The sequence below is a fragment of the Podarcis liolepis genome (genome assembly GCF_965112155.1).
Source record: "Podarcis liolepis genome assembly, chromosome: Z".
Taxonomy (NCBI): Eukaryota; Metazoa; Chordata; class Lepidosauria; order Squamata; family Lacertidae; genus Podarcis; species Podarcis liolepis.
Window position 1 is genome coordinate 24,504,757 of NC_139570.1, and position 25,934 is coordinate 24,530,690.

The window sequence follows — 25,934 nt, forward strand, 5'->3', positions numbered from 1 at the left end:
GTTCTTACCTTTTTCCAGGTTACTCAAGCAGAAGTATTCATTTAATTCTCCCAAACGGAGTTATAAGGGTTTAAAATTACCTTCACTCTCCTGCCTAACCTTTCTGTCTCTTTGCTCATTTATTTCTCAACCAGTGGCAATGGACTGATATAAAAGATAACACAATCTGTGTTAATCAAGCCATTTGTGCAGAGACAGAAAATACTATTTGATTAAAAGGGGGGGGAATGTTTAATGCTGAGAGAGAGAGAACTGTGCAAGCACGTCAATGCATTAACGCAAACCACTGAATGTCACCTATATTAATTTTTGTTTTGTGAAACATGCATATTCTTAGGTTCAATGTCCTTTAGAAATATGTTCAATCTAAAACCTAAAAGCTGTGCTTCTGTGCTAAAACTTCTGCAAATATTTATATTACTGAAAAGTTGCCTTTTCCTGGTTCCAGAACATATTGTTCAGAGGGTGCTATGTGAGGGTTCACCACTGAAAAGGCCCTTTCTTTAATCACCACCTCCCCAACCTCTGACATTCTGATGGGAGCCTCGGTAGATGATCTTAAGACCCAGGTGGGCTGATAAGGTGCTGGGGTCCCAATCTGTGTAAAGCATTATAGGGTTTGGGGGTGTTTTGTTTTGTTGTTTTGTTGTTTTTTTAAACAACCTTGAATAATATCTTGTATTAAGAAAACATGAAGAGCCTGCTGGATCAGACCACTTGACTGACGTAAGTAGTTATGCTGCTAGTAGGTTGTTAGGTTCTGTAAGGAAGTTTCAAAAGTTGTAAGGAAATGAAATATTGTTTTTTTAGTCTTGCTCTTCACTCTGGGAACATGGTTTCAATGAAGAGTGGAGAATAAATCATTTAAACAGGATAATTAAATAGTAAATTATACTATGGTAAAAATTGTATTAATTGCTCTCCATTTTTACCCCTGGCCCTGCCTACCAATTGTTGCCCCTACAGAGATGTCTGAAAAAATGTTTCCCCACTACTGTTTTGGTTAATGATGGCTGGAGGCTGTAGTCTACTCTATGCATTAAGGATCTGTATTTGAAGTATTTGGGATTTTAATCATTTTTATCTTATTTACTCTTGTTATTAAGTGGAACTTTAATTGCAAATGTTTAATTTGGATGGGTTGCATGGCCCCCCACCCTGATATTATGATGAAGGGCAGGCTACTTCGAAATATTTTAAATAAATGCCAGTAAGTATAAGCAGAAGCAGGATATTTTTCCCACTGAGATTATTCGCTAAGTGAATCTATGGGTGAGGCATTGATGATTGAGCAGAACAAGAGTGGCTTTAAACTTCACTGCACACACATATGGCATCAGTACAAAAACAAAGCAAAGATCTGAATAATAGCCAGATGCAACATTTGTGACATCTTAAAACTGAGATGTCTATTCAGTACTTTAAATAACATTTATCTTTTTAAAGGAAATCACATGCTAAATAGGGGGAAATCTTAGCAATCAGTAGGAAACTTCATCCAGGAAACAGCTGTTACATATCTTGTGTGTTTGTGTGTATGTATAACATTCATTTCCAGCTTTGCCCCTTTGATAGTCTGATATTGAAGAAGCATGTAATTGTATTGGGCCCCTCAATGCCTCTTCTGGAAAAAGCTTGTCAAGCACAACATTATCTGCCATCTCCCTCTCTGATGGTATGACTAGCCCTGATCTGGGGCAAAATCCAGGCAAAGGGGGTTTCTGAAGTATCCCTGGTTCCTGAGACATGAGGAAGATCTCCTTCAGAAGTCCCACTAAGATTAATGGAAGCCTTGCAAGACCACCATGTTGTTCACTTAGCAATTTGACTAAAAGTTCAGCACAAACTCAGGGTGACTGTTTAGAGCCTGCCAATGCCCCCTGAGCAAGCACTCTTGTTATTCTGGAAGTAATTGTGAATGTTAAAAGGTATGATGTGAGCTTTGCTACAAAAAGAAATACATAACACTAAAAATACCCCAGTGATCCATGCACGTTGCCATCGTGTCTGACAAATTCAATTAAGTCAGTCATACATCATTTCCCCCAGTGTTATTGATAGAGACACAGCAGTATTGAATTTTAATTATTCAGCACGTATCGATCCCACAATAATTTGGCGAGAATGATTTTCAAGTTGTCAGTCCCCTCAAGAGGCAACAGCTATTATCTAATTATATATCACACAGTGTCATTTGAGCAAAAAGGGAAAAAAGTCTTGCAAATTTTTACAGACAAGAGACTCACACATAGCTCACAGTGACATGGAGTGGCTGTAAAGAAGAAGTGGCAATGGCCTTTTTATTTGTATTGAGAGGGGGAAATGCCATGTCAGAATTACACTTCGGAGAAGTTCACATTTTATACAATTCACTCGACAATCGCCGAGCAAAGGCCTTCTTCCACAGATCCATGCGGGCATACAGCTATGTGCAGTGATATCTCCATTCCGTAACCTGTTATCATCTCTCTCTGAGGTTGAACAAAGAAGATTATTGAGCCATGAGTAGCCCCACAATACACACAGCATTAATCACATGTAATTTCCCCATGGGGCTAAATGCAGCTGGGAAGACAAGGAATTTAGAAGCAGAATACTGACAAGGGGGAAAGAGTACATACTCCTTTTTTAAAAAAATGCTGTTCTAACTTTTAAAAATATGTTGCTCAAGTTTTAAAAAATGGAACATGGGGAAAACAACATGGGATTAACAACATGGCCAGTTTGATCCATGCACATGCACATGCACTCAGAGACAGATAAGTGGTGTTCTCAGATATGTCCATGGCAAGTGGTCAGCCATCTGACAGAGCAAAGGTGGCTGGCCTGCAGTCCACAATACTGATGGACTCCAATTCCCATCAGCCCCAGCAGATGCCCCTCCCATTATTACTGTGTGTGATGCACAAAGTGCCCCATCCCAGGGGCGTAGGAAGGGGGTGCAAGGGGTGTGGGTCGCCCCGGGTGTCATCCTGAAGGGGGGTGACATTTGGGGCGGCCCCTGCCTGCCTAGCAAGCAGTGAAGCAGTGAACCAGTGTGGTGTAGTGGTTAAGAGCGGTAGTCTCGTAATCTGGGGAACTGGGTTCGCGTCTCCACTCCTCCACATGCAGCTGCTGGGTGACCTTGGGCCAGTCACACTTCTTTGAAGTCTCTCAGCCTCACTCACCTCACAGTGTTTGTTGTGGGGGCGGGGAGGGAAAGGAGAATGTTAGCCGCTTTGAGACTCCTTAGGGTAGTGATAAAGCGGGATATCAAATCCAAACTCTTCTTCTTCTTCTGCAGCTCTCCCCCTCCCCCCCCTGCTCGCTGTAGGCTTGGAAGTCACAGGGTGTTGCTGAATGTCACCCCCTTTCAGCCCGATCCATGACTTGGAAGGGAGGGATGCTACTGAGTCTCATATCTGGGTGGGTAGAGGCAATATCCAGCAGTTGCTGCTAGGGAGGGGAGTAATACGCTTTACTCCCCTGTGTGGAGGGGTTGTATCCAACTAAGTTCTACTCAGAGTAGACCCACTGAAATTGATGAGCCAAGTTAGTCATTGCCATTCATTTCAGCAGGTCTACTCTGAGTAGGACTAGCATTGGATACAACCCAAGAATTCCCCTCACCCCGCATTAGCTGCAATGAAGGAAAACAGGAGACATAGTTGCACAGCGTATTTAAGTGTAACATGTAGTCTGACCCTTTGAAGTGAAAGAGGACTCAGCAACATCCATCAATTATATTGCTATAACTGCATTATAAACATGCGGCACCAGATGGCGATGTAGAGCAGTGATTTGCCGCCAATGGGATTTTCCATTGACAGCTTTTATTAGGTGTTTTTCTATAGCGTTTTTTAAATCAGTATACAGTAGATCTAACCAGCCTGTCTGTGTTAGATCTCCTGAGCTTAACAAATCTTGAACAATTCCCCTTCCCCAAGTCCTCCTTGCATTTTTGGTGTGTGTTTCCGCCCCAGCAGACAGACCCTCTGCTTAGCTTTCAAACGCTCTTCTGCCTAGCTACATTTTTCAACTTCTCAGCTGGATGCCAACTCTTGCACCGCACAACCCCTGAACTCAGGGTGATTCTAGAAGTGATCGTGCTGGGATGAACTCAGCTGGAATGAACACACACACACACACACTTTCTTCATAAAGACAAATGGCACAGCAATACTCTCTTGGAAACAGCTTTATATAGCAAGGACAGAAATAAGCAGCTGACCACAGCTTCCTCCAACAGTGTTGTCTAAAGGGCTAGATTGCAGCAAATGTTACCTTGAGAGGTTTCTTTCCTTTTTTCTGCAAAAACCTTATAATATAGAAACAGATATAAAATAAATGGTGGGTGAACAGAGCCTCCAAATGGGGTGGTTAAATATTTAGAAAATGACACCCAACTTCCACTCACTTCAAATGGAGTCACATTTCAAGAAAAAATTAAAAGGTTACTGCTGGTTTGAGGGCAATTTAGGAACTAGATATATTTTTCATTTTGAAAGAGAGACATTCAAGAAAATATGGACCATCTAAAAAAATTGAGAGGGAAATGACATCAGGAATTCAGCACAGAAAACTGGAATGGCAAACTTGCGCAAAACAAGAGTTACATATTGTAATTACTAACAGGTTAGTACTTATTTAAGTGGATGTGAACATATATGCCAGATTCATTGCCACCTTGAAGATTCTCTGTATTCTTCATTATAATGCGAGTTTGTATTTCCCCTTTCCCATAATCTGAGTAAAGTTGCTGCATATGCCCATGATTTGTATATGAGATGAAATATTGCAGTTCAACAACCTCTGGATGCCACCACACTGGCAGCCTGTGGTGTAGATCAGAGTAGAACTGGAGAGACTTTGAAACTCAGTCATTTTCTCTCTGCTTAACCAACCTTACAAGGTTGTTGCGAGAATTAAAATGGTGGGGAGTAGAAAAGCATATATGTCACATTGTGAGCTGTAAGAAGGAACGTGGCTTATGAATATAGTGAAGAAACAAAGTCCATGGCCACAATTGCTGCCAAGCACTACATGAAATTAATAATAAAACTATCCCATGTATTCGTTAGCATGGAAACACTCAACAGAATATTGAGGATAGGGGTGGGGAGTGGCTCAAGCTGAACTTTACTACAATGCATACCCTGTGATTCCTAAGCATTCGTCCATACTGCTAAATAATGGGTGCTTGCTGAGATTATCCATTGGCAAAGGAAATATACACTGTATAGGCTGACGAGTGCTCTTATTAAATGACATGATGAGTCTTGCTACTGGAAATTGATCACCTTGGGTTCCAATTAATACCTGACTGTTCCAATAATTATTTCAGAGCAATTTTTTTTATAAAAGAGAGAGTGAGAGAGAAGGAAAGAAGCAGTTTAAAACCTGCCAAGTTGTTCAGAGCCCCAATCGTCACATTTCCTTCAATAAATGTGAGCAGCTTTCCAACAGAAGCTCACAGGTGCACCTGAGATCAACATCTAGCTGAAGGCAAAAGAAAAAAAAAATAGGGCAATTAAGCAAGGGCTGTGAGATGTTTGCAAGGCAAAATGCTCTCTGAAAGGCTCCATCAATCAAAACCCCTTATTATCTCTGAATGTGACATCAAATCCATGTAAAGTATAATACATTTTCTTGTCAGTCAGACACCTGACATTATGTGTCATGTATCTAATTATTCAGCTGTATAGGGAGGGGAAAATTCTGTACTTGAACTACTAGCAGAGCGAAGAGATGGGCAAACATCCTAGAGCATAAGAAAAGCAAGCCCTGCTGCATCAGAGCAAAGGCCCACCTGCCCCAGCATTCTGCTCTCATGGTGGTCAACTGGTTGCCACTGGGGGAACAGCACCTTCCCCTGCTCAAGTGCCATGAGACTGATTGAAATTGTTACCTCACCCTATGGATGTTCCCCCCCCCCCCCAAAAAAGAAAGAGCTTTGTTGAATTTTATGAAAATGCATGTTACACAAATGTAACAAACAAAAACTGAATGCAATATTAGGCACAATGAAATCAGTAAGTAGTAGGAAAAACCATTGCGGCCATGAATTGTAAATGGGGAAAAAGAATAAAGACTCCAAAGAACTTAAACCTCTTTCGCTACTCAGCTTCATTGGATAACCCAGGTTGCAATGTTATGAGAGGAAGAAAAGCCTCTTTCTGTCTACTTTCTCCACACCATGCATTTTATACATGAAATGAAAAAGCCCCAAACGTTGTAATCTGGAGAAGAATATACTGTTCTTACAGACCATTATGCCTTGAAGTGGCTTCAAACAATGTACGGTACAAATACAAAATTGCAACTAGGACTGTGCATCTTGCAGGAATTCAGCTTTAAAGTGGAACATTTCCTTGACAAACAAAATCAAATTGCAGATGTGTTTGTCAAGACAAGATCTCTTCACTCTCTGATTTGTTTTGACATCCCACACTGTATCCCATATGGAATGATAGTGTTTTGCTTATTAAGAATGTGGAGAAATTTCCACCTGTGCACTCATCAGTGGCACCCAGTCTGTTATCCAGTAGAAGGAGAACTTCCAGTTGTTCATAGATGACAGTTTTCTAATGGTATATTGGTCAGCAATGCCTGCAACAACTATTGAGTGGTGTACTGTACTGAGGGTTTCATATGAAACTCCCTAATTCAGAGGTCTGGGGGATTGCTGAGGATGGAGAAATGAAGAGGGTGAACTCTTAACGAACTGAAACATTCATCTAGAGGAACGAGCTTAACAAGTTCATTTCATAAATGGACAAAATTATACTAAAGCCAATTCCTTTTTTTAAGGGGGGAAAAGGTTGAAATAGAGCTAGTTCCTTCTTAAAATGAACTTTTCAGGCACTGGCTTTTGCCGAATGATAAGACATCTTCAGTAGCTTTGTTCTCAGTCCCTGATCAGCTGAGCTCTACACATAATGCTCACGATCTGCATATGTCAGTTGGCTGCCTGAGAGTTCAGACAGTCTGCTTCAATTCAACTGAAACCTAGAGTTCCAGTTACAGATAGGTAGCCGTGTTGGTCTGCCATAGTCAAAATAAAAAAATTCCTTCCAGTAGCACCTTAAAGACCAACTAAGTTAGTTCTTGGTATGAGCTTTCATGTGCATGCACGAATCTGAAGAAGTGTGTATCTGAAGAAGTGTGCATGCACACGAAAGCTCATACCAAGAACTAACTTAGTTGGTCTTTAAGGTGCTACTGGAAGGATTTTTTTTATTTTGAAACCTAGAGGATTGTGCTACAAGGATGACCATCTTCTGACATCTGTCACCATGACCTAGTCCTGCTGGCTGTAATGACCTCATCTTTCTCCCCCCCAAAAAACCTCTTGCTGCATTAATAATGGGAGCACCAGCAATAATAGCACAGAATGATTATTTAATGAAGTGTGGGGAACCCCACCAATGGAAGTTTCTCTTTTAAATCCAAGTTACAATTATTTTTAAACTTCCAGTCCAAGAACTAAAGTAAGTACCTGAAGTTAAACAGAACCTCCTGTTGTGAAGGCAGACCAGATGAACTGACCTGGACCCTGGAGTCACCATCTGTGCCCCCTGTGTGAGAGATACAGACGGCGGCAACAGGAGAACAGGCCTTTTCTGAAGTGGTTCCCTGTTTGTGGAATGCTCTCCCCAGGGAGGCTTGCCTGGCACCTTTCAAGTCTTTAGGTGCCAGGCAAAAGCGTTCTTGTTCTCCTAGGCCTTTTGCTAATAAAACAATCTTTGGCCTTTTAAATTGTGGCAGGTATTGTTTTTGCTTTTTACTTTGTTGTGCATTACTGTGCTTTTATATTGTTAACTGCCTCGTGACCCTTAGATGAACAGCAGCAGAGAACTTTAATGAGGAAGAGGAAGAAGAAAACCCAGAACATGGCTGAGATTAACAATTGCCAAGAATCCCAAGATTGCTTACTTTGGAGTAAGCCCTCCTGAACTGCCTTAGCCAGACAGAAGACTTCCTCCCAGATGCCTTTAATGGGATGCCCCTTTCTTTGGAGGGGCAGACAGAAGCTTACAACCTCCCCTCCAACCAAGACTAAGGCCAATCCAATGCCAAATCACCAAAGTGGTGACAATTGCGATGAGGTAGGAAAAACCCTCAGATGGAGCCAATTTAGCCTGAAGGAAAATTTCTGCCCGGCTCCCAATATGGCAACCAACATTGTCCATAGCAAGGTCAAGTAAAACAACACAGAAAGAGAGGGTGGGTGGGGAATCCAACAAGGAACTGCACAAAGGGGAAGAGGCCTGTTTATATGCTCCAGGAGCGGATCCAAGTGAAGCCTATTGGCTCAGTTGGGGCTCCCCCTGGCTAGCCCCTGTCTCCCAGGTCACCTGCCATGGGACAGTTCGGCCAGCAGACCCACAATCTGCTTCCCTACCAATGGAGAGAGCCAGTTTGGTTCCCCATCAGTCAGGAAGCTTTCCCCATGCAGTTGCCATGTTGGATAGCATGGAGGATGCGGTAGCTGGCCCACAGCACCAGAGCCAACTTCTAGATACATTGAGCTAAAAGAAGTTCTGGTTCTTTAAACAGAGAATACAATAGCCCCATGAAAAGCTTGTCCTTATGTCATGAAGATAAGATGAATGGAGAAAGAGAGTTGATACCCTCAGAAATCCAGTCTCTGTGCCAAATCTCAAGAGTATCTGGAATCCTACACAAATGTAATTCCAAAAAATGAACTATCCACTCAGAGCTCCATGTCACAATACCTTTCTGCAATCCTATTTATGGTGTACATTATTGAGTGGCCGGTGTCTTAGGAGTCACATAAAAGAAACACAAAGTTTTTGTGAGTGAATGAGAAAGAAAGGGAGGCACCAAACCTGGAGAATTTATCCAATCTGATTTTAAGGGTAAGAAATTGGGATGCTAGCTTAGCCTTCTCAGAAGGCAGCTGGCGCCCCCTGCAGGTCAATCTTTGTATTAGCCTCCTTAGTCCTGGTTGTGTGGAATTCTGCTTGGAATAACCAAATGCAAGTGTACAGCTGAACAAGTCAGGGGCTAGTTGCCTGAGTAGTCTGCCAATTAAAGTGAGTTTTAGAAGAAAGGCTGACAGCTTTGTGATGAAGCCCTCTAAATTATTTACTTGCCTTCTGAAAGAAGCACACCTAGAAGTGTTTTCTCTCTCCCTCCTCCCCTCTTTCCTTTTAAAGAACAGCTTTGATACTTTTGCGAGATGAAAATAAGGTGAAAAGAAAATCATCCTTTAAAAAGATTCCTGAAGCTCCTCTTGACTGGGGAGGGAAAAAAAGCCAAGCTCTTGTCTCCTACCTCTGAGTGATAGGAGATTCATTGTCTGCCTTTCAAGCTGTCTATTGTGGTTGAGACAATCTGCTCCTCCTCTAGCAATCCTATTGAAGCAACATAGCCATTTTATTTTATTTTTTGAAAAAGATTAATTGACTGAAATGCAACGAGACTGCAGAGCCCCGTTTTGCTCATGATATTCGGGGTTGCTTTGTGCAAAGAGGTCAGCCCTTAGCCACGTTTGCATGGAATTCTGGGAGATGGAGAAGGTACAAAAGCTATTTCAAGCCCCTGTTTATGACAAGGCTTTGTAGCCACAGTAATGAGACGGTGGGCTAAAGCGTGTATTATTCGAAACCGTTTTGCAGTCTTGCAGCATGGAAAATGAAGACTGTGCCTGAAAGACTACCGTCTCTTTAATTCTGTTCGGAGGGAATAACGATGAAACACTCGGCCATAAGAGGATGTAATTGTCAGTGCAGTCACTTTAATCAAAGGCATCTGCAAACATTAACTGACAACTTGCCCATTGTTTCAAATTTGTTGCACTCTTCCTAGTTATTTTTTCCCATTTAAAGCAATGATCCGAATCAAAGGGCCAACTACATGCGGGTGAAATATCATTATCGATTGCAAACCCCAATCCCATAATGACTTTGTCTTTCAGTAAGTATTTAAGCAGACACTGATAATTACACAGCTCTATACAGATTTAGAGATAAACACCACCTCTAGTCATTGTAGCATGGATTTTTTTTCGAGGGAGGGGGCTGGTCGCCTGTTGTTGCTACTCCAATTCCCATTAGCCTCTGGTCTGGGATTCAGGACTCTCAAAAAATCACCATAGGTGTGTTATAAATAATAATTGTCTGGAGTAGGGATGGGGGAGAAATTTGATCCAGCTTACATTTTAACCATGAACCATAATTTGCACTTCCAAAACATTACATGAACTACTGTACAACCTTGTTTCAAAATTAGCATGTCTCCAAATTTTGGAGTGCAATTTTGCAGCCAAGTAATATGTTTATACTAGGGTACAGTGTGCATTAAAATCTACATGTTGGTGAAAATAAAGAACAACAATGCATTATATTTAGGGAAGTTGCTTTGGGGGACATTGCATACAAGCATTACGAGAAATTCACACTAAAATGCTGGTGAATTTTCATGGGAGCTTTTATTCATAAAACAAAAGCAAAATCACAGATTGATGTGGAAATGTGGAGAATGAGTTTAAGAATAGAAAAAATGGGAAATGAAGAAAAACTAAAATTGACAGATTAACCCATTCCTAGTCTAGAGAAACAGAACAAGCGCAACAAAGAATAAGAAGACAGCTGTCACAAATCCCAACTGTGAGTAAATTTTGATAAGCAAGAGCACAGCTTTACTTTTGGACTATTTTTGCAGCATGCCTGCATGGGGCTGTTTCTAGGGGGTGAGTTGGAAGAGCATCATTCAACATCTGCCATGCAGACAGGTGGCAGGCCAGCAGGGGTTGAATGTCTCCCAGGGATTTGTATCACGGCTTGCCCTAAATTATTAAATATGTCCCTTTTCTCCTACTTGTGAATTCTGAGCAATGAGGAGCAGGGAACAGCTTATGCAAACTCTCCCTCAAGAGTAAAGTGCAGTAAGAGCCAGTATGCATTGTGCAATAAAGTACAAAAAAACAGCAACAGGAGATCATTCAAAAGCACTGTTTAGCTATTGCTTCTCATCTCCATCACTTCACATTGAGAAGGTAAAGTCCATATTCATCCCAACCATCTTGCCTTCCCAGTATCAGTTTACTATATATACGTTCTCATTGCTTTCTCAGTAAATCAGTGCTCAAATTACTGAGAGGGAGATCCCTAATGATATCCACAAGCCCCACTCAACTCCCACCAAGTTTTAGCCAAACCATTCCCCCCACCTAGCCTTCTAAGTGGAGTAGCTAAGGCATACTCCGCAACTACCCCGGGAAAACTGGGAAATCCCATTTTTTATCATGGGAGAACTGCAACCATTCTGGTTGCTGTGATCTCATATAACTTCACAGCACAATTTCACTGTGCCTGGAAAAACTACTTTTGGGGTGGAGCCATGGCATGAAGTTGCATGAGATCACAGCAACCAAAATGACTGCCATGCTCTCATGATAAAAAAAAATGGGAAGATGGTGTCCTAGAAGACGGCATCCCAGATTCTGGCTTCAAATTGTTGAAGGGTGTGGCTAAGGCAGCTTAGCCACACAGGAGCATGGGAAGCTGCCTTATACCGAGACCACTAGTCCATCTAGCTTCCCGTTGTCTATACCAATTGGCAGCAGCTCTCTAAGTTTTCATACAGGGTGCTCTCCTAACCCTAGCTGGAGATGTTGGACATTGAAACTGAGGCCTTCTGCATATGAAACATGTGCTCTGTCACTGAGCTATGGGGCTTCCCTGCCTCCGGTCTCCCTGTAATGTTAAGTATTGCAATAAATTTGGCTAGATTTCACACTACCCAAAGTACCGTATTTTTCGCTCTATTGGACGCACCGGACCACAGGACGCACCTAGTTTTTAGAGGGGGAAATCAAGGAAAAAAATATTATCCCTCCCCCCAGCCCCAAAGAGCAACGGACAGGCTGCGTGCAGCCTGTCTGCTTCTCCCAGAGCTTCTTGGGGCTGCGGGGGAAGCCCGGGTTCCCCCACCAGCCCCAAAGAGCAAAGAAGCCAAGACAGCTCAGGGGATCCATAGCCGCGCAACCTCTCCAGCCAGGAGCTAAACCTCTCCAGCGCGGCTAAAGAAGAAGACAAGGCAGTCCAGGGCAGGCACTCACTGCCCTGGCTTCCTCTTTAGCCTTGCACAGCATCTTTAGTCTTGCACAACGGGATGGATTGCGCCCGCTGTCCACCGGGGCTGGACTAGATGACTCCTGGGGTTCCCTTCCAACCTTGCAATTCTATGACCTCGGAAGGTGTTTGGGGTCTCCACCACTGGAGGCTTTTAAGCAGCGGTTGGGGGACCATCTCTCTGGCATTCTTTAGCTGTGATTCCTACATTGTGAGGGGGCTGGGCTAGATGACCCTCAGGTGGCCCTCCCAACTCTATACAGTCCTACAGTTCTGCAGCAGGAGATCCACAGCCACTTAGAATCATAGAATCATAGAATTGGAATAGACCACAAGGGCCATCGAGTCCAACCCCCTGCCAAGCAGGAAACACCATCAGAGCACTTCACACAATGCCCACACCATCAGAGCACTTCACACAATGCCCACTCCCAATTTTCATCTGAGAGACATGTGGCTTCAGTGTCTAGGTAGGTACCCCCCTACTTGCCACACTTCCCCCACCTCACTTAAGCTGAGGGAATTCCTGCCCAGAGAAGCTCCCAGGTGAGGCAAGGGTTAAGATCTACCTCTGGTAGATCTCTTGCGGCTGGAGAGGCACGCAAGTCTAAAGGGGAAGCCAGGCAGCGAACGGGATGGATCGCGCTCCCTGCCCTGGCTTCCTCTTTAGCCTTGCGAAGCCTCCCACCCACCCCCACCCCCGGAGAGGCGCGCAAGTCTAAAGGGGAAGCCAGGCAGCGAACGGGATGGATCGCGCTTGCTGCCTGGCTTCCCCTTTAGACTTGCGAAGTCCCCCACCCCACCCCCGAAGAGGCGCGCAAGTCTAAAGGGGAAGCCAGGCAGCGAGCGCGATCCATCCCGTTTGCTGCCTGGCTTCCCCTTTAGACTTGCGAAGCCCCCCACCCCCCCACCCCCGGAGAGGCGCGCAAGTCTAAAGGGGAAGCCAGGCAGCGAACGGGATGGATCGCGCTTGCTGCCTGGCTTCCCCTTTAGACTTGCGAAGCCCCCCACCACCCCCCACCCCCGGAGAGGCGCGCAAGTCTAAAGGGGAAGCCAGGCAGCGAGCGCGATCCATCCCGTTTGCTGCCTGGCTTCCCCTTTAGACTTGCGAAGCCCCCCACCCCCGGAGAGGCGCGCAAGTCTAAAGGGGAAGCCAGGCAGCGAACGGGATGGATCGCGCTTGCTGCCTGGCTTCCCCTTTAGACTTGCGAAGTCTCCCACCCCACCCCCACCCCCGGAGAGGCGCGCAAGTCTAAAGGGGAAGCCAGGCAGCAAGCGCGATCCATCCCGTTCGCTGCCTGGCTTCCCCTTTAGACTTGCGAAGCCCCCCACCCCCGGAGAGGCGCGCAAGTCTAAAGGGGAAGCCAGGCAGCGAACGGGATGGATCGCGCTTGCTGCCTGGCTTCCCCTTTAGACTTGCGAAGCCTCCCCCCGGCTGGAGAGGTTGTGCAAGGCTTTTCTAGAGGAGGGAGAAGGGACTGACTGGCGGCGTCAGTCCCTTCTCCCTCTTGGGGAAAAGCCCGCAAGAGCCGCGCGAAGCTTGTGTGGGGCTCTTGAGGGCTTTTCCTGCCTGCCTCCTCCCTGCATTCGCTCCATAGGACGCACAGACTTTTCCCCTTAGTTTTTAAGACGGGAAAAGTGCGTCCTATGGTGCGAAAAATACGGTATGTTACAGAATCTGCCCTCGGAATTCTCAAAAGCTTTCTTTTCATGAAGGAAGCTTCCATTTTTCTTCCTCATTTTTAGGACACTTGAGAACTGCTTTAGAATTTCCATGGATGTGGGCTTTTGAGTTTTTCTTGTACATGTGAGGGGGCTGAGGGTGGTGTGGTGTATGTTTTTTTTTTTCCGGTCAATTTTTCTCAAGCGTTCTGAATCCTGCCTGCCTAACTACACTTCTGGATCTTGGGGTGGGGGGTGGGGTGGGGTTACTTCATGCTGCCTTCTCCTGGGTTTTACAATGAACTGTAGGCACCAGGTGAGGCTGAAGAATGCAGACCACCAGCAAGATGATCTGTAATGTGAAAGGAAGGACACTCACAAACACCCCTCTGCCACCTCAGAAGTAGGTAAACATAACAGAACTACGGCACTCTACATGACAAATTCATAGAAGGTTTCTCTCCTTTTGGACAGTTTTCAGATTCTCATCAGTAGGTGGGGAATGGCTGGAGGTATGTGACCAAATTTAGGGCGCAGCTATTTCAGTACCAAAAGAAAGTATTTCAGGGGCCTTATTGCTTGCTTGCTTGCTTGCTTGCTTGCTTGCTTGTAGAATGTAGACTACTGATAAGACAATTGCAGGATGAAAGGAAGGACACTCACAAACATCCTTCAGACACCTCAAAAGCCACCCATGAGAATTTCATTGAAAGTTTCTCTCCCCTTTGATAATTTGCAAATTCAAATTATTTTCTCATTAGTAGATGGAGAATGGTTGTCGGGGGAACATGAGAAAAATTTCTGGCACAATGCTAGCTTTTTCCATTTTGAAAGAAATCGTTCCGGGGTGGTTGTTTCCTTTCTGTTTGCTTGTTTGTTTGTTTAACTCAAAGCAGCTCTGCATGCATCTGAGAGCAAAAAAAGGGAAGCAGAAGCTGTTTCACTTTTACCCTTCTGGCCATTTTTATTTTATTTTATTTCAAATCACCCTCTGCACTTTTTTATATTAATTTGTTGTTTATTTGCTTGGGCATTTCTGCACTGCCCAATCAACTGTGTCCTCGGGGCAGCTCTCAATTTAAAAATCAATAAAACACAAATATAATCAACAGTACTAAAAAACAATATAGGAACACCAGCAGCATAAAACCATACAAGGGCATAAAATCATTAAGTGGTACTAATAATAAAAAAGAGGGGGGAAACAAAATAATACTGGCAGATCAAAGCAGGCAATAAGAAAAGCCTGGGAGAGGGGAGGGAGGGGCCTTGCACCAGTAATGGTCAGCAGGGCTGGTGCACTTACCTGACCTCCCATCACCAGTATCACTGCAGCTCATTGTAGCTGACACAATGCAAACCCACCAGCAAAGACAATCTAGCACTATTGTTGGTTCATTTGCACTGTACTGACCTTGCCGGCCCATCTCTTCACCGCTCTCCCTCCTGGTAAGTTGCTCCAGCATTCCTCAGATGAAAATAGGGACATTTCTCACTCCCCACCCAACTGACTCCCCCCCCCCCTCATTTTTGTCCCACCCACCCCCAAGCATTTCTACCACCACTTTGCCAACAGGACGCAGCACACACACCCTCCACTGTCCTGAGAAGACCCCTTAATCCTGATTTGATTTGATTCTTTGGTAGATTTACAAAAAAGAAAAGCAGACACCAATAAATAAATTTTAGAAAGGCGCAAGACTGAACGTGGATGCACAAAACATTAAAAAAAAAAATCAAGACTCCTTGCATTCCAGGCCCCCTTTCTTCCCACCCAGGGAGGCCCTGACCTCTGCCTGCACCTCAGAGCCAGCACTTCATGCAAGTCTGGGCTCAGCAGCAGCAGCCTCTTCTCCTCACCACCACACTCCTGACATCTCCAAGTGGCTCCTCCATGGCCACTAGAGGAGGCTGATAGCAGTGGCCATGGAAAGGCAGCAGGATGCTCCCTCACAGCCACCACTGCTGTCCTCACAGTCACTCGGGCCAAGTGCCAGCTCATCCACCTCCCCAAGCTTTGAGGTGGCGGAAGTGGTGGGGCAAACAGAGACATTCCAGGATCAAATCAGAAGCTGCAGTGGTTTCATAATTCTGTAACTGCCCCTGGAAAATAGTGGCACTTGGAATGTATGGCATTGTGGCTATTAACATGAGGTCGGTTAAGTGTCCCTGCCCCACTGATCATAACTGTTTTGCATGTATAAAGGGGGAAAGAAAGAAAGAAAAGTGACCCTATGTCTTCCCCTTCCCAAACAGCTTGGGGAAAATTATTTGGAATTGAAAAATGGCCTGGGGAGGATAAGATTAAGCAGCTTTCCTTGAAGGAACTCAAAACGGGATATATGATTCACTCCCTTTTCTCCATTTAGGTTAGGCTAAGAGGCAGTGGCTGCTTCAAGGTCACCCAGTGAACTTCACATCTCAGTAGGGATTTGAATTCTGGTCTCCCAGATCCTAATCCAGCATTCTAACAATTACAGTAAACTAGCTCTCTTCCTGAGCATGATTTTTCCATGCCTCATAGAAATAAAATTTGGGTGTAATTTGAACCTACCAGTGCCCACATTTACAGTGATCTCATTGCTGTGTTTTATACTGGCCCTGCCACCTAGCCTCCATGCATTTGGCAGAAGATCTGTAAGGGGCATTGATGGACACGCACACGCACACCATGGTATTCCACAAATCAGGAATCCTGATTACACAGAATTCTCTCTCATGCAGTTGTGCTGGCTGGGGCTGATGGAAGTTACAGGCCAAAACCTCTGGAGGGCATCAGATTGAGGAAGTCTGGACTACACTCCCTCATGGTATGGAATTAGAAACTTGGTACTGCAAATAGCAAACTTTATAACTGTCGATATTGCTCCCTGTCTCAATAGGCCACGATACTTTTCATGAGGCTGCATATGTAAATCAGAGGGCAACAACTTTTTAGGCCCATGGTCATATATGGATTTCTGAGCAACCACCATAGGGGACTGCCCCCTCTGGTCACTTCCCTCTCACCTCCTGTGAATCAGCCCATTCCATCCCTGAAAGACGGAAAGGGAGAAGCAGCAGGCACACAGACTTTGCTGTCCCAAACAATCTGAGTAAAAGTCAGAAAGAGCAGAATTACTCTGAGCCTTGAAAAGCACATTAGACCTGAAAGAGAAAACGGGAGTCCTTCTTTAGCTCTATGTGTTTCTCAGTGCAGAGAAGGATAACCATTGGCAGATGAAGGTGGGGGCAGTCCGAACCAGGTACCATCTGGGGGGGTGACATCGCCCCCGCCCCCAATGCTTGGCACTCACCGCGGTGCTCAGCACTCAGCGCACACCCTGAGACACTCGCCGCTCGCCATACATGTGCCGGGACACACACCACTTGCCACGCACCCCCCCCAACATGCGCCACGCCCCCATGGTGGCACACCATGCCCCCTGGGACACGCACCACACACCCCTGGGACTCGCGCCAGCCATGCCCCCAGATATACACCACTCCCGGTGCTGGAGTAGGCAGCTTTGCCACTGAGGATAACCACTTCCTGCAAGAGGCTAGTGAGGGGTGTTCAGACAAATTGTGACCTCAATGATTCAGTTGCATCATATTCACGACCTCTGAATTGTTTAAAATGCTTGTGTGCAGAAAACAACAAGCCCGTATTGACAAACTAATAATGAATGAGATTTTAAGGAAGGCTCTAAGGATATTATCTTGGAAAATAAAAATAAAAATGTTATCTGAATATACCCACTGTTGCATTTTAGCAGCAAATAAAGAACCAACCCTGTGTCTCCTGCATATTTATATCAGAAATGGGAGGGGCAAGCACTGTCTGTTTTTAAATCAGCACAGCACCCTAGAGACCAGGGATTAAAGAACAGCAGAAAGAATTCTAATCCTCAGTGTCCTCATTTTCATTTTCTTTTCTTTTCTTTAATTAACTAAGGGAGAGATTCTGCAACATTTACTATTGCATCAGACAATAAAGGCAACATCGAGACCTTGTAAAAGGTACCATATGGATAGTCAAACACAATTAAAACATAGGGGGAAGGGCCATAGCTCAGGGGAAGAGCATCTGTCTTGCAAGCAGAAGGTCCCAGGGTCAATTCCTGACATCTCCAAGTAAGGTTGGGATATCTTGCCTGAAATCCTGGAGAGCCACTGCTGCCAGTGTAGGCAATGCTGAGCTAGATGAACCAATGGTCTGACTCAATATAAGGCAGTTTCATATGTTCCTATGTAGCAGCCACACTAAGTACCTTGCACTGCAGACGGGGATTTCTGTTATCCAGAGATTATGTACAAATCTGGTATGTGGATTTGGAATATTAGCATGGCTTCTACACAGGGATGGGTAAATCTCTTGATTTTGGCTTCTTTCCATTCGTTGTTCCCCCCCCCCCCAATTTTAAGTTCAGTCCCACATCATTTTGCAAAATATATTTTAAGGCCTCATTAAACTTTGTCAAATTTCCCTTAATGCAGACATTGGTGTACAGAATGTTTCATAGTATACCTATTTTTTTCTGATAAAAAGCATGTAATGCTATTTTAGTAATATATGCATTTAAGTCCCCGCTTTAGTCCAGCAGGTGTTTTTTGCACACATTATTTAGTTGGAGAACTGCACTGAAAAATTTGGAGATTTGCAGAATTCAAAAGAAAGAAGTGTGGCATAGGAAAACTCCCAAGGGTTAGCTGGCTGGAGAGTGGTTTGGAGGGCCACATCCAACCCTCAGGCTTGGGGTTCCTCACCCCTGAAACAGAATGTGTCTTTAAACAGAGGAATGTCCTCTGCAAAGTATGGTGTATGGTCACCCTAATCTCACGTGACACCACCCATCACCCTAATAGGGTCAAGGGAAAGGACTCTTGCTACACTATTCAGACATCAATACCTGTCTTCATCCATTCCCCTCCTATTCATGGTGACACCTAGGATAATTTCACCTGCTGCATGTCAGGACCAGTTCTGAGGGTGTGGGTAGTGTAAAGGAAGAAAGGCAGTGAGACGAGCTGGTTAATTCCATGCATGTTCACTCTAGGGTTGGATCTGCTACTACAGATTTCAGTGGTATTTGCTACCAGGGCAGTGTGCATAAGACTGAAGTGTAGGGACTGGCTTCCATTCCCTGTGGACTCCGTACACACTGGGATTCATCAAATAAAAATAGGTGGCCTAGCTTCCGTGGACAGGAGCGCATGGGAGACTTGGGAGCTGTGGCTCCCCAGCTGTTGTTGAACTCCCATCAGTCCCAGTCAGCTGGGTCAATAGCAAGGGGTGGTAGGAGTTGGAGCTCAACAGGAGGTTCCCTGTACATGACTTATAGATACTGATAATCTAAGCTAGTTGTGAAGCTGGACAAGAACTTTACTGTCTCCTTTAAGGAAGAGCAGGCAGGATAGACACAGAAAACTAAGCTTGGTGACACCAAGTGGCTAAACCTTTTAATGGCATGACCCATGCACCCTGCCTCCAGGATCCCTGTAGCCCATAAATCTTCTTTCCGTATACTTTTTGCAAGAAAGTTCTATAACTGTGTGAGTGTGTGTATGTGTAGTGCCACATTACTTTTACCGTTCTCCAATTAATCACAAGCAATATTTATGCACAGAATATCCTATATTTCAATGTTAGTCATAATGTATGCATTTTTCAACCTTTTAAGCTGTTTGTGCAGCCACTGATTAAATGTCTAATTAAAACTTCTGTTGAGTTTGTCAGGTTAGACTTTGACTTCATCTAGCAAAGAGGCAGAATGGAGTAGTAGAGAAAAGTGCAAGGAGGGTCACTCACATGAGCAAATTAAAATCTGAGCAGTGCAGCTTGAAATTCATTAGCATCTTGGCTGGGGAACACACAGGGCTGTTCGTTTGATCGGAGGGGGAAACTGGGCTATTCCCTCACAGAACCTCTGATCCTAGAGGTCTATCACAAAAATGAGTGGAATGATGAAATGAATTTATCTGCCTGACCAAAGGTGATCTTAGTCCTGACAAAGAATCAGCCAGCACACTTTTTTAAAAAAATGAAAGTACCCCTCTCTTACTCTCTCTTTTTCTATTTAACCTTCTGAGCAACAGCAGCAGTAGCAGCCAACTTGAATAAAATGGGGGGGGGTGTCAGGTAAGCCCTGCTCCTCATAATCGATCATTTGATGTGGTGCACGAACACCATTTGAAAGGCAATGCCCATCAACTTTCGGGGAGCCCTGGTCCCCTCAAATATTTTATTGGGGGGGGGCAAAGAACCCTCAGCCCCTAAGAGTTGGCTCCTATACCTGAAACAAAACCAAAAACTATGAAAGTGATACTGATCCGAGGAATGTGCCACACCAGAAAGGGATAGTTCTGAAATTCCCCTCATTTGAATTGTTCAAGTTCCAAGTTGTTTTGATTTGATTCCAAAGCAGAAGTGATGCAGTTGGGAATTAGGGGTGTGCACTGACCACAAGATTTAAGTTCAGACCTTAATTCAGTGCTTCAGGATTCAGCGGTTCCAAAAACAGCCCACCTCAGTTTAAAGCACTCTGGAGGCTGCCTGATTCAGTCGGAGTCCAAGTCGACTTTGCGGGGTGTGCTACAGGTTTCCTTCCCTGCATTTGCTAATGGGAAATACAGTAGTACCTCGGGTTAAGAACTTAATTCATTCCAGAGGTCCGTTCTTAACCTGAAACTGTTCTTAACCTGAGGTACCACTTTAGCTAATGGGGCCTCCCGCTGCCGCTGTGCCGCCACCACACGATTTCTGTTCTCATCCTGAAGCAAAGTTCTTAACCCGAGATACTATTTCTGTTGTGTGTTTTTTTAAATAATTTTTATTAACCGACCAATCAAATCAAATCACATCACATAAATTCTGAATTACAAAGCCGAATTTTAAATTTTTTTTGAGGAGACCCATATTTCAAGTTCCGAAGGGGGATTCCAATCGTCTTCTTGCTGCTGCGTTAATATCCAAATCAGTCCAAATAAAGTTCATAATTCTATCCAGTCTTATCTTGCTGTTTCCACATCTTATCTTGTTCGTATATTTTTTCTTTTTTTCTTTATGATCTCTTCTGATAATCTCCTTAAGCAGATAAACCCCAATTGTAATCCTGTGTGAATTTTTCTGTTCGTCCAATTCTCATATCAAGATGGTTTCCATATATCATCGCTTTCATAAATAACATTGCTCTTTCCATCATTTATCTCGCAAACTGTCGTTCTTAAGTCCCTCTGAGGAGTCTCACACACAATACAAAAGCAGCTCTATCCCTCCTCCCAGACTCAAGTCCTCTGACAGAGCTTGCCAACATGGCAACGGTATTTTTAACTGAGTCATTCCAAAGCTCTTATACATTCCACGGTCTTCTTAAAACATGCTTTGGTTAGAAAATTTATCTCCACACAGTCTTAAATCCACAGCTTAAGTCATTAAAACGACCTTTCTGACTTGTGAGGGGGGGATTCTTGTTTAATCACATAGAGGAAAGTAAGTATTAGAGGAAAGAAAGGAAAGTTTTTTTCCCTCCCCCATCAGTCCCTTTGCCATACCGAGTCTTGGCGTATCTTCTCATGATTTATACTTGTTCTTCCAACTCGTCTTGTTTATCAGAGATCTCTTCAGTTAGCAGTCTTTACTCCCCCTCCTTCCTTGAAATATGTGAATTCGCTTCCTCCTAATTGCTTCTTTTGAAGTTCTTGCAGCTAGTGGTGCGGATCGGAGACAGCGTCCAGGAGCGCCAAGATCCAACTGGAGGGCATTCTGCCTAGTGCCCCCATCCCCACAAATTCGGGGGTGGTATAGGGCACAGAGGGAAGGGCAGCCCCCCCCCACAACCTTGGGGGGTAGGGAGGCTATTTACTCCCATCACAGCCTCCTAATTACCTCATGTGGGTCGGAGAGATGTTATTGCCAGCCATCTTCCGATGCGCCCCTAGTGGCCCCTCCAAGGTACTATTTCTGGGTTAACAGAAATAGTACCTATTCTACGGCCATACTACCCTGAACACGCCCGATCTCGTCTGATTGAGGTGCTATTTCTGGGTTAGCAGAGTCTGTAACCTGAAGCGTCTGTAACCCGAGGTACCACTGTAATAATAAAAGAAGCTATAACTTTCATTCTTTTTTTATAGAAGTGGGTATAATTTGCCTCTTTAGAGTGGATAAAGCCTTCCAAAGTACAGAAAAATAAGTGCAGGGATTTTTGTGCTAGGAACCTTTGAAGTTTGGTTTCTTTTGCAGCCTTTTTTTTTTTTTTGCAAAATGTCATAGAATTTGCAGGTGTGTGTGTGTGTGTGTGAGAGAGAGAGAGAGAGAGAGAGAGAGAGGGAGGGAGAGAGAGAGAGAGAGAAATAGCCACGAGCACATATAGGCATAAAGAAGAAAATAATAATAGAGGCAATGGGTTTACTGATAAATAATACAATAAGTAAATATCACTCAGGATAAACTAAGGTGCCTGTGTTTGAAAAAGCCACACACCCACACAAATAACAAATTTATAACATAACACTGAGAGTGGCTTAATGAATTCACTTGAAACAGACTAAATAAAACAAATTGCATTGAACTTAAAGCAAACTCCTCAGACCAGAATAATTTGAAGGTGAAGATGTGAGGAGGGGGAATCCACTGCCTCTTTTAAGAAAAACAACACAAACAACACAAGACAAACAACAGCAAGAGTCATTCAAAAGGAGTAAATGAAAAAGAACTACAGAATTTGAAAAAAGGTGTAGGTAGAAGAAGGAACTGGGTTGGACTTAAGCAAAAGAAAGGTCTCCCTTCAACTGCTCCACTAGAAATCTTTTCATAATGTTACTGTCCCCCATAGGCAGAATTTTCAAAACAGCAATAAACACATGAGATCAAGACTATATATTTACTTCAATATCCCTCCCACAAAGCATTTGGATTGGAGGGTCCGAGTGAAATCACCCCCTCTGATTACAAGTTTGACATGTCAATCATAAAAGAGCTTCCCGTATTTCCACCTTGGTGTTTGGTCTCCCCTGTTCATCACATCCTTACATTTGCCCTATAAAGGCAAGCTTAGAGACATTAGTTTTCCTTTTAGCAGACACTTGTATGCAGCCCTTTTAAAGGAAAAACCCCAGTCACTGAGCCACCACAAAATGCACTTAGGTTCTCCCCTTCAATTTGGAGCTCCTCAAACAGGTCCTACTTCACCTATTATAAGCACCTCACTTTGGCTCATAAATCATACAAATCCACTGTGAACCCCATTAGGAAACACTGCTTGTTTCGTGTGGTATTCATTTTTGCAAATTCTGTTGTGCATGCCAAATTTGTGACATCTTTCAGCTCCCTCTGGTTCATTTGTGACTTTCCGTTTCCTTATATTACTGGTCTGCATTGCTTTTTGAGGAAACACTGCATAAAGAAAAGAAAATATTGATGTGATTGTATCTTCAGGGCACAGTCTGAAGCCCATGATATATCAGTCTGGCTGAAGCTAAGCAAATCTGAGTCTGATCTGTGCCTGGATTACAACCCCTACCACAAAATATAAAGCAAATACAACAGTTGATCCTTTGGGTCTACACAGAACAAGCCCCTATCCACTGACCAACATTGTGTATTGTACACAGATCACTGATGTGAGTCATTCCTATAATGGTCTCTCATATGCATTCAATCATACTCACTTTGAGTCGTCTACCAGTTGAAATGTAGACATTAACACAACCACTTCATTAATATTCTTAGATCCTCAGAAAATGAAGGTACTGAGAGAGTTCTAAATTTGGGGTGGGAATGTTTGGAGCAATTAATAGATTTCAACCTCACCCCCAATCATAATAATACCATCGTTCAACTGCTCTTTTCAATTCACCCCAAAATTGCTGAAAATGAATGGGATAATACTTTGGCTCAGCACTCATTATTTCCCAAAAATGTTGGCAGATCTTTGCTGAATAAAGAACTGATGTGACAGGAAAAATGACCTTAGAGCTCCTGGGAAGACACCATCCAGATATTTGCTAAATTTAGATGATTCTCTCTGACAGAACAAGGGTACAAGGGGTCTGACCTCCCACCAGAATAATTGGGGCTTCATTGAACTAACAGCAGCATGGGAAGTCCAGCAGCACAGTGAGATTCATTGTTCCCAATTTTTTTGCCCTCTGTTGAAGTTAATAGGGCTTTTGGCCTCTGTATTTTATTTGTCCTTTGGTTCAGCTCCAGTATAGGCTATACAGCAGAAGATCAGAACACTTTACAAAGCTGATTCACATGCATATTGACTTTACAGGCTGACTCCATAGCTGCCTTTGTCTGCTATGTTAGTCTTGGAGAATTACAGGAAACAAAAGTGCCTTTAGTTCCATGACCCTATGCTACCATGCTTGCAAGAGATGCTGCCAGTCAGTGTGATTGTCGTCTTTGGATCTGACCAACAAGGCCTTAGGCTGGCATGTTTCGGTTCAAAATTGGTCAAAGGTTGCTGGAATATGGATAGCTCCAAGTGAGCAGCTGATTCCAACAAAGGTTGGGAGCAGACTGAGGGCTTATATGGAGCTGTCTTCACACTACCCACTCCAAGCTCCACCCCCTTAAGAGAACCTCAGATCCTTAAAGGTCAAAAATTTATGAAATCAACACACACACCATACAGCCATTATTCAGTCACCATATTCAAATGTCACAACACCATCGAAAATGCTCGAACCAAATACTTCAGTCAAGTACTAAATAAATAAGCAAATAATGTAGTCCTCTGCTGATGTCCTATGCTGAGCTTGCTAAGAAGCTTGTGGGGCAAGTCAGCACTGTGGAGAGTTCCACAGCACTGCAGAGAGATGAACAACTTGCTCCAACAAAGGCTGGGCAGTGGCCTTAGTCCTACCCATTCTAGGCTCATAGCCTAAAGACAAGTGATTATCCATCCCTCTGTGAATTTCTGTCTCATTTTATGCCTATGGCATTGGGTAAGCACTGTGTTTGACTCCTCAAGTGAATCTGGCTTGGGGGAAGGCATTCATTAGGGTCCTGGCCAGGACCAGATTTATGTATAGGCTAAGTAGGCTGAAGCCTAGGGCCTCTAAATTTAGGGGGCCTCGCCAGCCCGCCCACTCCCCAGCGCTGCTGTCTCCCCTCTCCCAAAATTGCAAACCCAAGACTTCATGAGAGGGCAGGGCAACTCGGGTCCAGCAACTATGAGACTCAGGGCTAGCCAATGGGGGCAAATTTGAAGCTCTTAGAGATATAAATACAATCCATCTAGATTGCCCTGGTGCGGGGGGTCCCTTAGGAGTGGCCTGTGGGACCCAATTTGGCCCAGTTGCTCCAATCGCCTTAAGGCCAGCCCTGATGAGACTGTGCAGGGCTTGGGCTGACATGTGCTGCCACTTCTAGGTCCCTGGTGTCACTATTCAGAGTACAGACTCAAGGACTTGTAATGGAAATAAAGGTGGAAATAAAGGGGGGCACTTACTCTGCATCATTTTTGTCACCTCTCAATACCTCTCCTCCCTCAAAACCCTGGGACAATGAGCCTTTGCACTGTTAATGGAGAAAGCTCGCAAATTGTATCCCTTCTGGTTTCTATTGGCAAAACTTGTTGCATTGCTCCAAAAAAGTGTCAAAATTGTATCCCCTTGTACCTGACCATGCTGATGGACTACTAACCTCTGAAAATCACATAAAATCAATGTCATAACCAATTCTCCCATTTCAATGACATTTGCTTCAAAAGGAAAGGCGGACTTGGACATCGCCTTCCTCCATAATCCTCTAAGCGAGAGGTCACATACTCAACTTGGATACCACCCTCCTCCATAATCTTTGGGATATACAGTCAAGTACAGAGCACCCCTCCCTTGAGGGGAACAATGAACATCCGTTGATGGGTTTCCTGAGGCCAGGTATTCCCACAGCCCATCCTCAGGAAGGCCAGAAGGAAGGCCAGGAAGGCGCAATATGCATAGATAGTTTTGTTGTTCTTTAGGTGGCGGGTACTTAAGGTGTTAGGAACTTGATCTGATATCGAGGGCAAGTTGATGAACTTGGATAACCTCATGACTCCCCTCCCTCCTTGTGACATGATGATGATGTATCAGTGATGTATCAGTGATAGTTCTGGAGGGAAGGTCTTCAAAGAGCTTGTAACCCATGTTCGGGGTTCTTACTCTGTTGCGCAACAATAAGGATTGTGGTCTACTGACCACTGTTTTGCTCCTGTATTT

The 25,934-nt window shown here is 44.1% G+C and overlaps 1 long non-coding RNA gene across 1 annotated transcript; it reads right to left on the minus strand.

Annotated features, from left to right (window-relative positions):
* Positions 1–22,659: 22,659 nt before the first annotated feature.
* LOC310697974 lies at positions 22,660–25,584 on the minus strand. The gene is made up of 3 exons (XR_014521276.1): positions 25,378–25,584; positions 23,394–23,485; positions 22,660–22,762 (listed from the first exon to the last, which is right to left on the minus strand). It is a non-coding gene; the product is annotated as an uncharacterized lncRNA (long non-coding RNA).
* Between the last annotated feature and the right edge of the window lie 350 nt (positions 25,585–25,934).